Here is a 16,931-nt window from a genome sequence, read left to right as displayed (position 1 = left end):
TGGAAAAGCCCAAGATTTTATCCCAGGTCAGGAAAGAAGTATTTGATAAAACAGACTTAGAAGGACAGTGATGAAAATGAATGAACACAATGTCTGTGTGTCCAGCTTTTCAATAATTCAGCTGTACACTTAACTTCTTTAGAGTGTGCTTTATTTCCATTATACAGGAGTTGGATTTGATTTCTGGAATTATACAGGAGTTGGATTTGATGGGACCCAGGTCTCCATTACAACTCAAATACTTTGTTTTACATTTAATGATTCATTTTCACTTATGTGAAAGAATTTCAGTTATTTTTATGAAAAGTTTCTGAAAAGCAAATATGCTAGGAAACTTCAAAAAATGAAGAGAAGAGGAATACAACAAAAAGGATCTTTTAGAGAACTAGAAGTTGCAGGCTTTCTAACCACAAACCACACTCTTCCTATGCCCAGCATTATTTCCAGTGTTAGCCGTTTCATTTGAAAGGGCTTCCCTAGACTGAATAACATTTACTGAAATTCCGATGATTCTTGATGTGACAAGGAGCCTCTACTGTTCTCAAAAATTCTTGGTAGACTAAAACTAATTTTAATAAGTATAAATAAAATTTTAGAGATCACACACACACACACACACAATGTCTCGACCATTATGAACACAGAACTCTAGAACTTCTCATTAATAAAAGCAAACCTCATTATTTCAAGTAGAGAGTAGCTAACTATCATATTTTTAAAAATTGCTGTTTCTCTGAAATATGTCCAGAGGATTTCATATCCACCCTCAGGCAAATCATCCTAGTAGGTTTTCTGTAAAGATGATTATCCCTTTTCCATACCAGGTATGTCCCTGTGCTTGGAGAAATTATAATTCCAGTTTTAAAGGTCTGCCATGTGCTAATCTGAGAGTTAAAGACATTCCTTTCCGAAGTGTAAAAATGAGGAGGAGAAATTGATGAAAATGTACACTGCAAATTCCCAGTGAAAAAGCACCTGCCTGCATGAAGCTATTTTAATACTTAAATGTTGCCAACTATATGTATTTGCTGCCTGCATATATAGAAATTCTCCCTTGTAAGCCTGCCCAAACCAAGAGCCAGGGTTGTTAAAACTTCTTTATACATTTCTTCATATAAATCTATTTCTTCTTATACAAACATTCTTCTGATGTTGAAGTGATTCATAAAGCCTCAAATCCCATGGGTGTAAGAGGATACCTCTCAATTATGCATCCCAGGCATGAGTAATTTCACAAGCTGAGGGAAGGAGATAAATGCATTAAAATGTTCTTGCAAAACAAATTTCAAGGAGAGAAAGAGAAGAAAATGGGAGTGAATGTACAAGTGGAAGATTTACCTCATTGTGCAGAAAAGAATATTAGATCTGCCTTTGCAAAGCTGTTTAGCTCATAGTTCTGCACAAACAACCCTGGTAAGTGCACTGCCCAAAGCCTTCCTAATATGCATATACTGACAAACGTTCGGTTTTGTTTCTGCTAATTACAAAGGATGAGAACTGTATGATAATTACATTTTCCAGTGAATCATGGGTCAGACCCTGTGAGAAATTATGGTAGCCTTTCATTCAGGATCAGCTCTATTCAGACACAGAGTGGTTGGCCACTTTTGAACTTTGTAACTGTATCATCAGCCGCTGGATATTGAGCCCCTACTGTTTGGAAAGTCATACTGTAGCTAGGTATACACTGGGTATGGCACTTGTGAGAGCCAGGGCTTAATAGCAAAAGGCAAATAACCACATAAAGCATATCCTTTGCCCTGGGTGAGAAGTCCTAAAGATGTGCAGAAGTGGACAATCAGACTGTTGAAATGACTAAAGAAGTCTTCGTGGATGGGTTGACAAATTGAACTTTAAACACAAAGTAGTATTTGGATAAGTGGAGGTGGAGAGTGTTGTGGACTGTTATATTACAGAAATGGAATCTTATATACATAGAGGCTGGAAAGTTTAAGGCATCTTTGGAGAAAATTTAGATTATTGGATTTAACCGTATGAAACTGCTGTTTTTATAGGTAAGAAATGATCAAATATCACCAAGTGCACAAGACTCAAGACTGGCATAGTAGAAGACAAAGGTGGATATGTGGGTAGGTAACAGATAATGAAAAAATTGAGAATGTTATGGCAAAGTACTTGGAGTGAGGTATTTCATTTAAACATCATCAACAACATAGCAACTAAAACCTAAAGAATTATAAATCTTAGAATCTTCTAAGTGTCTTAGGAAAAACTTAGTTTAACTTCTGATTCCTGAATTATCTTTATCATCTGATTTAATGGTCCCAGTAATAATGAGTATACAGCTAACTAAGTTGATTATCTTTTGAGTCAACTCTACTTGATTATTTATTTAATGTTGATCTGAAGATTAGTGATACAGGCAAGTTTAAAACTTCCGGTCCTCCCTTCAAATTTGAAGACAACAGCTTAAATTGTCCCTTTCTTGTTGCTTTTATTCTTGTAACTTAATGTCAAGTCCCTCATTATTCTAGGTGGTCTGCTTTAGACAAATTCCAATTTGTGAAAGTTTCTCTGTAAGTTCAACACTAAGCACAACACAAGATTCTAACTGGATATTGTATGACTATTTTTCCTCCCTTCTGGACACACATTTCTATTAATACATAATAATGTAATTCACTTTTCTTAGCAATTGCTATACAACGGGAAATCATATTGAGTTTACTGTTAACTAAACTCAAATATTTCCCACCAGGCTTCTAAGACATCAGACCCGTATTTTATATTTGTGCAAATGGTTTCGTGTACCACAGTTAGAACTTTTCATTGCATCCCTGTTAAATAACATCTGGGTATAATTAGCCTCTTGTTTTAATCTGTTGATATTGCTCTTCTTTCAATTAACATATTATCTATTACTCCCAAATTGTTTATATATAGGTTTGATCAGAATGCAGCAAATGACCTTATAATAGGCATTAATACAATTGTTGAATAAGGCCAGAACCTGACATACACTCCTAGATGACTATTCAGATTCATATTAACTATTTAGAAAAAATTAGTTGTGAAATTTACCTGACCTCACTGCAATTTGGTCAACATTTCTCAATCTTGATCATAAGTAGAACATAATGTATTTGTCAGATATCTTGATAAAATACTGAATGACTGTGCTTGCAGCATTCTCCATCTCAAGCTTTATCTCAACATGATCACCACAGCTTTTACTTAATGAGCTGTTTCTACAATACCTTTGTGAAGCAAAAGTGAAGTGAAATATAATGGCCATCTCTTATTACGCAGCAGGTCACTTTCAAATTAATTACCTGCTGAATTATCTCTATATCTCAATGCAAATAATAAATAGTTGACCTTTGAACAATGTGGGCATTCAGGGCACTGATCCCCCTTGCAGTTGAAAATTCACATATAACTTTTCAATCCCCCCAAACTTATCTACTAATAGCCTACTGTTGACCAGAAGCCTTATGATAACATAAATTGTTGGTTAACACACATTTTGTATGTTATATGCAACATATACTGTATTTTTACAATTAAGCAAGCAAAATAAAATGTTATTAAGAAAATAATTATAAGAAAGAGAAAATATATTGACTATTCATTAAGTAGAAATGTATCATCATAAATATGTTTATCCTCATGTTCAGTATGCTGAAGAAGATCAGGAGGTGTTGGTCTTGCTGCTCAGTGGTGGCAGAGGCAGAAGAGGTGGAGGAGGTGGAAAGGGAGGCAGGAGTAGAAGGCACACTTGGTGTAACTTTATGGAAATATATTTTAATTTCTGTCTGACTTTTTGCTTCTTCATTTCTCTAAAAACATTTCTATATGTTACCAATCTTTTTCCCACTATTTGCTTTCGATTCAGTGCTTATATGATAGAAGGGTCCATGTCACAACAGAAGTCAAGAGCAGTCTTGATAACTGAAACCCTTCTGGCCAGATTGTCTAATATCAATTTTTTTTTCTGGCACTGCTTATTCTATGTCTTCTTTCTCATTGTCCGGCACATTTGGAAGCAGTCACCTCTATCAAGTCATTTTCTGTTACTTCCTCTGGTACGGTGTATAATAGCTCTTGAATTTCTCCAAGATTCAAATCTTGAAACCCTTCACCTTCCCTCCTCCTTTTTAAAATACGGTATCTACAGTCTTTTTCATTATTTTCTTGATTGGCTGTCATAAGTTCTGTGAAGTCATGCATAACATCTGGACACAATTTTCTCCAGTAGGGATTTCTCGTTTTTGCCTTGACGGCTTGCACAGCCTTTTCTATAACTACAATGGCATTTTCAGTGATGTAATCTTTCCAGACTTTCATTATGTTCTCTCATTTGGGGTTCTCTTCCATAACATTGACAATCCTTTTCATATACCATGTGCAATAAGCCTTAAATGTCTTTATGACCCCTTATCAGAAGCTGACTTAGTGATGTGTTTGGGGGCAAGTAGACCATTTTGATGCCTATAGTGTTAAATTCATGAGGTTCTGTGACCAGGGGCTTTGTCCAGTATCAAAATAACTTTAAAAGGCAGCTCCTCACTGGTAATGTGCTTCTGATTTAATGTCCCTTCTGATTTCAGGGACAAAGCATTGATTGAACTGATCCAGAATAGGGGTTCTCATTAGCCAGGTCGTGTTGGTGTACAACCAAAAGACTGAAAGCTGGTGTTTATTTTTTTTCCTTCAGGTTCAGAGTTTAGCAGCTTTTAGATAAGGACAGTCTTGATCATAAACTCAACTGCATTTGCAAAAAATCAGTAGAGTTAGCCTGTCTCTTCTTGTCTTAATTTCTGGTGTTCACTTCTCTTCCTTACTAATACATTTATTATGGCTTTGTGTTTTCAGAATGGGAAACTTTTTTTTTTTTTTTTTTTTTTTTTTTGAGACAGAGTCTCACTCTGTCACCTAGGCTGGAGTGCAAGGGTGTGCTCTCAGCTCACTATAACCTCGGCCTCCTGGGTTCAAGTGATTCTCTTGTCTCAGCCTCCTTAGTAGCTGAGAATACAGACATGTGCCACCATGCCTAGCCAATTTTTGTATTTTTGGTAGAGATGGGGTTTTACCATGTTGTCCAGGCTGGTCTCGAACTCCTGACCTCAAGTGATCCACTCATCTCGGCCTCCCAAAGTGCTGGGATTACAGGCATGAGCAACTATACCCAGCCCAGAGTAGGAAACTTGTGTGTTCATTAAAAACCTGTTTAGGTAGATATTATTTCTCCTCCATTATTATCTTTTTTTTTTTTTTTTTGAGACGGAGTCTCGCTCTGTCGCCCAGGCTGGAGTGCAGTGGCGCGATCTCGGCTCACTGCAAGCTCCGCCTCCCGGGTTCACGCCATTCTCCTGCCTCAGCCTCCCGAGTAGCTGGGACTACAGGCGCCCACAACCGCGCCCGGCTAATTTTTTGTATTTTTAGTAGAGACGGGGTTTCCCCATGGTCTCTATCTCCTGACCTTGTGATCCGCCCGCCTCGGCCTCCCAAAGTGCTGGGATTACAGGCGTGAGCCACCGCGCCCGGCTCCTCCATTATTTTCTTAATGGTGTCTGGGAACTTGTCTGTTACCTCTAGTTCAGCAGAAGATGCTTTCCTGTTATCTTGACATTTTTAAAGCCAAATCTCATTCTAAAATTATCAAACCATCCTTTGCTGGCATTAAATCCTCTAGCTCTAGATAATTTTATTTTGCTTTAAGTTGTCATAAATAAAATAAAATAATTTTATTTTGTCAAATAAAAAAATAAATAATTTTATTTTGCTTTAAGTTGTCATACAATGACTACTTTTTCTTGAATTATAGTAGTGTCTATAGGTATGCCTTTCTTATAGCAATCCTGAACCCACATAAAACCTGCATCTTCAATATGAATAAAAAGATATTTCACAAAAACCATAAGGTTGTGTCACTTGCTGGTATAGCTGCAGTGATGGATTTATATATTTCCCTTTCTTTTTTTTACAGTGGTCCTGACAGTGGATTCATTTATCTTGAAATGGCAGGCAACTGCAGCTGCAGACCTTAACCTATGATACATATCAATAATTTAACTTTTTCTTGTAATGTCATGACGAGTCTCAGCTTTTTGGGAGCACTTCCTTCCTCACTAGTGGCATTTTGTTTTGGTTCCATAGTGTTATTCAGGATTTATGGTATTGCATGAGACACTAACACTATGAGAACTGCAAGAGATCATCTTTTACTACAATATGCAATTTACTGGAGAGACAAACTGCTCATACAGAGATGATTAGTGTAAAATGGTATTTTAAGCAGATACAACACTTGAGCTCACTGCAATAGCAATGGGAGCTGCTATGAAATTATTACAGTAATACAGTATATACTAAAGTTAATTTATGCAGTTGTGATTTAATGCTACACCTTTACATTTGTTTATATTTTTCTCAACTGTAAATGGTTCCATGTGTAGTCTGTAAGTGTTTGTGCATAAGTTTTGATAAATTTTCACTTTTTTTTTTTTTTGAGACAGAGTCTCGCTCTGTCACCCAGGCTGGAGTGCAGTGGCCGGATCTCAGCTCACTGCAAGCTCCGCCTCCCGGGTTCACGCCATTCTCCTGCCTCAGCCTCCTGAGTAGCTGGGACTACAGGCGCCTGCCACCTCGCCCGGCTAAGTTTTTGTATTTTTAGTAGAGACAGGGTTTCACTGTGTTAGCCAGGATGGTCTCGATCTCCTGACCTCGTGATCCGCCCGTCTCGGCCTCCCAAAGTGCTGGGATTACAGGCTTGAGCCACTGCGCCTGGCCAAATTTTCACTTTTTATAATAGATTTGTATACATTTTATTGTAGTAAATGATGAATAGTATGTACATATATTTTTGCATCTAGAACATACCTGACCTTTTTTTAAACTTTAAAAAAAATATTTCTAGGCTACAGGTTTATATGCATATTTTTTCAACTTGTCACAAATCTTCAAAAAATCTTCCAGTATACTTATTGAAAAAATCCACATATAGGTGGACCTGTGCAGTTCAAACGTGTGTTGCCTGAGTCAACTGTATTAACATATGGGCCAGAAAACTTTTTATATAAAGAGCTAGATAATAAATATTTTCGACTTTGTGGGCTGTATGTTCTCTGTCCCAACTATTTAAGATAGCCATTGTAGAGAAAAGCAGTGATAGACAATGCTTAAACAAATGGGTGCGGCTGGACTCCAAGAAAACTTTATTCACAGAAAGGTTCAGGCTGGATTTGGGCCATGCAATAGTTTGCTGACCCTTGTATTAATATACTATCGTTAATACATTGTCAATTATCTCATATATATATATATATATATATCATCTGAAAGGATGAAGAAGTCTCTACAAGAATGGGAACTATGGATAAAAAAACCCAGGGAGGAAATTTGGAAATTAAAATCTTTCCTTGAGGAGAATTATGGTGACTATCTTCAAAAAGTCACATGCACAGCTGAAGGCCTTTAAGGATGAGAGAATGGATGATAATATGCCATAAGGGAGTGCAATGGACTCAATGTATGTGTCCCACAAAATTTGTATGTTAAAATCTTAATCCCTAATATGATGATATTAGAAAATGGGGCTATTGGGAGGTGATTAGGACATGAAGGGGAAGCCTCACAAATGGGATTAGTGCCCTCATGAAAAATTATGAGAAAGCTTGCTTTCTCTTTCTGTTCTCTACCATTTGAGGATACAATGAGAAGATGGTCATCTGCAAATGAAAACTAGGGTCCTCACCAGATACGGGGTCTGCCAGCACCTTGAACTTGGAATTCCCAGTCTCCAGATCTTTGAGAAATAAGTACTTGTTGTTTTAGCCACCTGGTCCATGGTAATTTTTTTCTAGCAGCCCCAACTGACTAAGGCAGAGAGTGTGCCAACCAACACATGAAATTTTACCTATTTTGCACTGTTGCTGTGATTTGGGACAGAGTTCAGTATTGAGATTATCCATGTATAACACTCAATTCTCTAGAAGTTTAATATGAAACAAAAAAAGTGGTAGAACGTTCAACTATCCCTTTCCTGAGGTATTTTTTAACCTGGTTGGTGACAGTCAGAAGGCCTTGGTATATGTATGTAAGATTGTATTTAAAGGTAATGTTTAAAACTGAACTCAGTAAACCTTGACCTATGTATTCACAAAGTTGAATTATGAATATAAAAGTAAACAAATAAAACTTTTTCCTTGGTGAAAGTTATTTTGTCATATGGACTGAAAGAACTGAATGATTCTTTTGGGAAGAACAGTGTTGTTCTCTACACTTTTATGGAGTTCATACACCATTTTTCTTCAATCATAAAACACCATAGATTATAAGATGCACAACTGATTTGACAACAGCTTTTCAGAGAAGATACCAAAGTGAACTTAATAAAATCAAAAATCCCTAGGATATTCAACGTTCCCGTAAATTGTGGACTGTATTCTGACTTTAGGAATTTAAAAAGTGAAAAAGCTGTATCATAGAATGGAAGAAATGCTTTATATCATCATCTCCTCTGCCCACTCCACTCACCCCCAAAACACACACACACACACACACACACACCCCTTGGCTTTAGGTGAAAAGTAAAATAAGCCAGAACCTCTTATGAATTCTTCAGGAATAATGCATCATAAATGAACTTCACTGCTTTGTTCCAACTTGTCTTTTCTGAGATAAAATTTTAAATTGTTTCAAAATGGATATGATTTCTAACTGCGTTCAAAATATACTTTTATATCAGGAGAATTTTAGATTTATAGAATTATTGCAAAGACAGTAAAGAGAGTTCCAGTGTATCCCACATCCAGTTTTTGCTTTTATCACTGTCGCTTTAAGAGTTATTTGTATATTTTAGATACTAGTCCCTCACCAGACATACGTTTTGCAGATATTTTCTTTCAGTCTGTGGTTTGTCTTTTCTCTTCTTTTTTAACTGTGCCCTAATATGCCTCTTTTTTTTTTGTTCCAGGATACCATTCAGCATATCACATTAAATTTAATAACTCATTTCTCCTTAGGCTCCTTTGGCTTTCACAGTTTCTCAGACTTTTTGTTTTAGGTGACTTTCACAGTGTTGTCAATTATTGGTCAGGTATTTCATAGACTGTCTCCCACTTAGGATTTGTGTGATGTTTTTCTCATAATTAAATTATGGTAATTATTTTTGGGAGCAAGCCCACCAAGATATAATATCATTCTCACAATATACTTTAAGCATGCATACTATCAGTGTGACTCGCCACTCTTGATGTTAACCTTTATCACTCATTCCTTTTTCTCTTTTTATATAACCCTCTTTATAGCCACCATGTATAGTTTACACTAAAGGAGTGAAAAGTTATGCTCTGCCTTCTTAAGGTGGTGTGTATCTGTATAAGGTATTTAAAATTCTTCTCCATAGGAGACCTGTTCCTTCTCTCCCATTTATTTATTTAATCATTTGTGTATATCAGTATGGACCTCTTTTGTCTATGTCTTGTGCTGTTCCTAGATTCAACCAATTCTCCAAAGAGTCTTGGTTTCTTTTACACTTTTCTTGGTATTAAAAACCAACATCTGAGCACTAGGTGTGCTCTTTACTATTAAAGTGCCATTGTTTCCAGGCTCTTTCAGCAGACAGAGCAAGGAGAAATATGCATATGTATGAATCCATCTACAGAGCCAAGGTCGCACCACTGCACTCCAGCCTGGGTGTCAAAGCGAGTTTCTATCTCAAAAAATAAAAATAAAAATAAATAAATAAAAAATTCTATGGATCGATCTATAAATATTTCTAGAGGTAAACATCAGTAGATATATCAAACTAAATAGATGTTCTTATTGATGTATCCAACCCTAATCCATTACCATATGGATCCTTCTAGTCTTCTTCCCTTGCTAAGTTGAGCCTTTCATTTTAGCAGTGAGAAGTCTGATTCCAACCATTTGCCATCAATTTGTCTAATTGTTCAATTCTAGTATGCATGATTAGTGACTTCAAAATTGCTAATCTGTACCATTAAGGGAAACAACTTTAGCAGCTACAGTACAGTGTATGTACAATTTATTTCCCTTTAACCTTACAGGTTACACTCATTCCCAGTGTTAAGTGGGTCAGCACCTTATTCCCTAACCACCTTTGCTGAAGTTGTTTTATAAATTTGTCATATACTTAGACTCTTTTTCACTTTCTGCATTCCAACCTCATATTCTCCAAACTAATTTTTTTTTTTAAATTTGTACCTGTTAAGGTTTATTTTTTGCCATAAAATCCTATGGATTTTGATAATGCTTAATATCTTGTATTCACCACTACTGTATTGTACAAAATATTTTCACCACCCTAAAAATTCCACTGTATTTTATATATTTAGCTGGTCCTTCTCCACCACTCACTGAACATCTGGCAACCACTGATCTGCTTACCACTGCTATAGTTTTGCTTTTTTTAGACTATCATATAATTGGAATAATAATATGCAGGCTTTTCAGGCTGGCTTCCTTCACTTAGCAATATGCATTTAAGTTTCATTTATATCTTTTCATGGCTTGATAGCTCATTGTTTTTCATTGCTGAATAATATTTCATTGTATGGTGTGTCAAGTTTGTTTAACCATTTATTCAAGAAACACTTGGTTTTGCTCTGCTTTTGGCGAATAAAATTCCTATAAATGTGTGTGTGCAGGTTTCTGTGAAGTTTTCAACTCATTTCTGTAAATATCTAGGAGTGCAATTGCTGGATTTTATGTTAAACCTATGTTTAGTTTTGTAAAAACCTCTCAAAATGTCTTCCAATGTAGTTGTACTATTTTGCATTCCCATCAGCAATGAATAAGAGTTCCTGTTGCTCCATATCCTTGCAAACATTTGGTGTTGTCAGGGTTTTGGATTTTCGTCATTTTAATAAGTGTCTAGTGATAGCTCATTGTTTTCTTTTTCTTTCTCTTTCTTTTTTTTTTTTGGTGAGATGGAGTTTCACTCAGTCGCCCAGGCTAGAGTGCAATGGCGCAATCTCGGCTCACTGCAAGCTCCGCCTCACGGGTTCACGCCATTCTCCTGCCTCAGCCTCCCTGGTAGCTGGGACTACAGGTGTCCGCCACCACTCCCGGTTAATTTTTTGTATTTTTAGTAGAGACGGGGTTTCACCATGTTAGTCAGGATGGTCTTGATCTCCCGATCTTGTGATCCGCCAGCCTTGGCCTCCCAAAGTGCTGGGATTACAGGCGTGAACCACCGTGCCTGGACTCATTGTTTTCTTAATTTGTGATTCCCTAACGATAAATAATGCTGAGCACCTTTTCGTACGTTTATTTTCTATCTTCATATATTATTTGGTGATATATCTGTTCAGATTTTTTGCCTATTTCTAAATTGGCTTATTTGTTTTCTTTTGGTCGAGTTTTAAGAGTTATTTTTATATTTTGGATACTCATCTTTTATCAGATATATGTTATGCAAACATTTTCTCCTGATTTTGTAGTTTGACTTTCCATTCTTTTAACAGTGTCTTTTGTGAAATAGTTTTTACTATTTTTATTATGCTAAGGTATATATAATATAAAATTTCCAATTTTAGTCCCCTTTAAGTGTATAATTCAGTGACATTAATTACATCTTTAATATTGTGCAAGCATCATCACTCTCAATTTCCAAAGTTTTTATCACTCCAAACGGAAACTTTGAACCCATTAAATAGCACCCCATTCTGTTCTCTCTAAATCTCTGGTCAATTATATTATACTTTCTGTCTCTATGAATTTACCTATTTCATATATTTTATATAAGTGAAATAATATAATATTTGTCCTTTCATGTTTGGCCTATTTCACTTAGCATAACATTTTCAAGATTTATTTATTTTGTCACATGTATCAAAAAATTCCTCTTTATGGTAGAGTAATATTTCATTGTATCTATGTACCACATTTTGTTCATACATTCATCTGTTAAGGGACATTGTATTGTTTCCATCTTTTGACTATTGTGAATAATTCTGCTGTGAACATTGGCATACAAGTATTTCTTTTGGCTATTTACCTGGGGATGAAATTTCTGGGTCATATGATAATTCTGTGTTTAACTTTTTTAGTTAAAGTTATGTACATTTCTACCAGCCTGTCATGTACAATTCTACCAGCAGTGCACAAGGTTTCCAATTTTTCCAAATCTTTGCCAATTGACAGCTATTTTTCATTTTTAATTATAGTCATCCTAGTAAGTATGAAATGGAATCTCATTGTCATTTTGATTTGCCTTTCCCTAAAGATTAATGATGAACATCTTTTCATGTGCTTATTGGCCATTTGCACATTTGTATATCTTCTTTGGAAAATGTCTATTCAAATCCTTTGCCTGTTAAATTTTTTTTTTGTTACTTTGTTATTGAGTTATAGGAATTCATATCTTCTGGACAACAATACTGCACTAGATGTGATTTACAAATATTTTTTCCTATTCTGTGGGTGGGTTGTCTTTTCATTTTCTTAGTAGTGTCCTTTTTCTTTTCTTCTTTTTTTGAGATATAGTCTTGCTCTGTCACCCAGGCTGGAGTGCAGTGGTACAATCTCAGCTCATTGCAACCTTCGTCTCCCAGGTTCAAGAGGTATTCCTGCCTCAGCCTCCTGAGTAGCTGGGATTACAGGTGGGTGTCATCATGCTTGGAGAATATTTCATATTTTTAGTAGAGATGGGTTTTCGCTATGTTGGCCAGGCTGGTCTCGAACTCCTGGCCTCAAGTGATCCACCCACCTTGGCCTCCCAAAGTGCTAGGATTAAAGGCGTGAACCACCACACCTGGCCAATAGTGTCCTTTGATGAACAAAAGTTTTAAATTTTCATCAAGTCCAATTTATTTTTTCTTTTGTTACTTGTCTTTGTGTTATATTTAAAAATACATTGCCAAATACATAAAGGCAAATGTGTCTCTATGTTTTCTTTGAAGTGTATAGTTTCAGGTCTTAAATTTAATTTAAGTCCAATGTTCTAGCTAAGTTACATTATTTTTAAATTTTTACTTTTTATTTTTGGAGACAAGGTCTCTTGAACTCCTGGGTTCAAGAGATCCTCCCGCCTCAGCCTCCCAAGCAGCTGGGACTACAGGCAGATGCCACCATTTGTGGCTAATTTATTTAAAAAAAAAAACCTTTTCTTATATAGAAATGGGGTCTCACTATGTTGCCCAGGTTGGTCTCAAATTCTTAGGCTCAAGCTATCCTCCTGCCTTTGCCTCCCACAGTGTTGGGATTGAAGGCATGAGCCACCACACCTGGCCTAAATTGCCTTCTAAAAAGGTATTGCCAAATGATACTCCCAGCAACAGTTTGTAAGAGTGTCCATTTTTCTCTCCAGTGTTGGATATTATCACCTTTATACGTTGCTAATCTAGTGGGAACCAAAAAGATATGACATTATTTTAATTTTTATCCCCATTATTATCGAAGAGGTTAAACATTTTTTCATACATTTATTGCCAATTTGCATTTTTGTTCTTTTGAAATTTTTCTATTTTTTGTTATTTTATATAATATTGATTCATAGGAGCTCTTCATATATCATGAGTATTTATCCTTTCTTATGTTTGTTTTATGTATTGTTTCCCAATTTATAATTTGTCCTAATTTTGTTTAAGCAATCATTATTTGAAGCAAACTTTTTATAGTTTATGATGAATTTAAGATAAATATTTATGATGAATTCTGGTATTTATGTTTTAAAGCCTTCCTCAGCCCTAGTTATAGATATGTGTACCTATATTTCATTTTAATACTTTTATAGTTGATAGCATGTATCTTTTATTTTGTTTTAACATTTAGCTCTTTTATCCATTTGGATTTAAAAAATACATCTTGTGTGAGGCAGGAGTCTAACTTTTCTTTTAAACAAATCTTACACTGATTTTCTCAACACTGTTTTTGAAATTATCAATTCAAAAATAATGAAAAAAATAATCATTATGTTTTTTTGTCTGCATAGAACATTCTTTATAATCTTTTGCTATAAGATTTTTGGCACCAAACCATTATAATCATATTTTATCCACAAATAAACCTAAAGATAGAAAAAAAGCTTCGATAGTTTTATAAATAGAATATTTAAATGCTTTTCTCACTTTATGGCAAAATTTTTTCTTACCAGTCTGTTTTTTTTTTGTTGTTGTTTTTTGAGACAGACTCTCACTTTGTCACCGAGGCTGGAGTGCAATGGGGTGACCTCCTCAGCTCACTGCAATCTCTGCCTCCTGAGTTCCAGCGATTCTCCTGCCTCAGACTTCCCAGTAGCTGGGATTATAGGCAACTGCCACCACACCTGGCTAATTTTGTATTTTTAGTAGAGACAGGGATTTGCCATTTTGGCCAGGCTGGTCTCGAACTCCTGACCTCAGTTGATATGCCTACTTCGGCCTCTCGAAGTGCTGGGATTACAGGCTGAGCCACAACACCCAGCCCTTACCAGTAGTTTTAATGTTCTGGTTGCGTCGTATATGGAAGTGTATTATCTTTTTGAAGGGATCTGTAGTGGTTAGCGAACATGACTCAATTTGGCTTTCCCCCCAACACTTTTATGCCAGAGTTATTTTTAGTCCCCATTTGTCAGTAGATTAAGATGTTTGATGGAAACTACTTTATCTCAAAGATTTATTCAACCCCTTTAGGTTTGTGAAGGTTAATCACAAAACACAAAGAGTCAAGATATTGTTATTAATTGGCTTATGAGCATGCCATTGCAAGGGTTAATATTTCTACACTGCAGGGAAAAGCAGGCTCATAATTCCAAGGCAATTAACTGAGAGAAACAGCCTGACCCAGGGAAATTCCTCTCGGCTCCTATAAAAGTTCCATGCATTTTAAAGATTGGCACCCAAAGTAGCCCATTCTTGGTTTTGTTGTTATGTGGAAAAGAACATTTTCTCTCATACTTTAAGTTTGAAGAATTGGTGCATATTTTAATGCCACATATACAAAGATACCTTCCAAATTTACTTAGAACTTTAGGTAGGAATATGACTTTTTGGGGGAGAAGGATAGATGAGGATTCATTTAAAGCAACTAGAAAATGCAGTCAATAATCAAAAATATATGTTCTCAAAAAAAATTCCCTAGAACCTGGCAGTTTTCATTGTAAATGTCTCTGTTGTCTTGATAACTGAAATATGTGTTATCTGTGTTACAAAGAGTAACAATAGATCCTTCTATAGTGAACATAAGGCATGATTTGCCTGCTTTATAAATCAAACATTTATATATTTGATTTTCTTAAGGTAAGAATTACTTCTATATGTGTCTCTGTAAACTTGGGAATGTTCATTTATTTTGTGAACACAACTAGTTATAGACAAGTCCATCTCCCACACTCATCTATATCAAAATTACTCTGAATTGTTTTAGAATTGAACATATCTGACTGAAAATCAAACAAACATAGGAGTTAAAGAGTGTTCTTAGATTGGGGAGATAATTTGCTCTTAAAAAAGATGAATTATAAACTTTGGGCATTAAAAACTAAATATAATTAAATAATAATTTAGGTGGCTTTAATTGTGTGAAATTTTGAAAAAACTTTTTTCAAAAGACAGATACTTACTGAAATTTTAAACAAGCATATTCTACTCTGCCTTTGCATTTCCCTGATTGTCCTTATCCACGAGTTTATGTTTTGCATGCTCTTTTCTTAGTTTAGGGGTTGCAAATGCTGTCATGAATTAAATATGTCATCTATGGAGTATAGCCAATCTATAAGCCAATATCATGTAATGCAGCTTAACCTTGACTTTTTTTGACAGTTGTAATCCACATTGCTTTTGATTTCAATCCAATCCTCTTCGATAACCACAGTTTGCACAGCTTCTCAGAGCAAATCCTTTCCTACGATCTGAGTGAGGAATTTCTAAAGCTCATTGTACATGTCAGGTCTTCCAGTTACGTAAGTGAAGATAATAGCAAATGTAAACTTTTTGCTTTAAAAGAAAGGCTGAATGTTTTTATGCTTTTGAACAAAGGTCAACACAACAACAACCTAACAAAAGGCTATGCTGTCTTCAGAAACCCCACTTGCGAGAACAAGCACTCTTGCATGCATGTTCTGAGAGAATGATGTAGTGGAATGATCCAAAGTTTTAGGTCACATGGGCCTTGAGGTGAATCCTAGAATCCTCCCTGCATATCAGGGGAATTTTGACAGGTCATTTAACATTTCTATATCTAAGCTCATCCTAAAGTGGGGCTGAAAATATCTGTCAGAGATTGTTATATGTAATAAAAGAATTACCAGATGGAAAGCACCTGGTGCAGTCCCTAGAATTTTCACACTGTAGATAATTCATTCCCTGACTAGATTTGCACTCTGGGTTTTAGATTGACACTGAGTTTTACAGAGTTTTTCACTACTCTGAGTTCCCGAAGTCTACTGAAACAGGATTCAGGACAGAGCAGCAGGAAGACAGGCAGCCTAAGCAGGAGTGGGGAGGTAAAGGAGAAAAGAGGGGTTAGCTCTAAAGGCAGAGATTGAGTTAACGGAATTTTCAAAAGAGGAATCTCAACATATTGACAGTAATCATGGGCAGTTCTAAGAATCCTGACTTTTCACTATTGTATATACTCAGGTTATATGCAGAATATGGAATTTAGAGTCAGAAGACCTCTTTGGGCCTCCGTTTTCTTGTCTATAAATTGTCAACAAAAATATTTCATGCTTTGTGTACTTCATGTGGTTATTAGGAGATCAAAAAATGTATTCATGTATGAGATAAGCCTTTGAAAGTATAAAACCCAATAATAAATAAATAAATAAATAAATAAATAAATAAATAAATAAGTAAAAAAGAAAAAAGAAAGTATAAAACCCTATACAGTTGTTAGCTATCATGTCTTGATCTGGGTGAACTAACAATATATTGTATGTCAGAGGAGATATAAGAATTAAGACAGATCAATTACATTTAAAAGTGCTATACAATCTCCAAGAAAATAATTCTCAAGGAAGTATA

At 35.6% G+C, this 16,931-nt stretch overlaps 1 long non-coding RNA gene across 3 annotated transcripts in view; it reads left to right on the top strand.

Annotated features, from left to right (window-relative positions):
* Positions 1 to 16,931, top strand: part of LOC105499025 (uncharacterized) — a 98,991-nt gene that overhangs the window by 30,231 nt on the left and 51,829 nt on the right. For 2 of the 3 annotated variants that reach the window (XR_011619807.1, XR_011619809.1), the window contains exon 3: positions 2,016 to 2,090. This is a non-coding gene — a long non-coding RNA (uncharacterized lncRNA). Of the gene's footprint in view, positions 1 to 2,015; positions 2,091 to 5,950; positions 6,649 to 16,931 lie in introns of those variants that run through there. The other variant, XR_011619808.1, reaches the window with a different exon arrangement.

This window comes from Macaca nemestrina, chromosome 2 (genome assembly GCF_043159975.1).
Source record: "Macaca nemestrina isolate mMacNem1 chromosome 2, mMacNem.hap1, whole genome shotgun sequence".
Taxonomy (NCBI): domain Eukaryota; kingdom Metazoa; phylum Chordata; class Mammalia; order Primates; family Cercopithecidae; genus Macaca; species Macaca nemestrina.
This window is presented reverse-complemented; position numbering and strand designations above follow the sequence as displayed.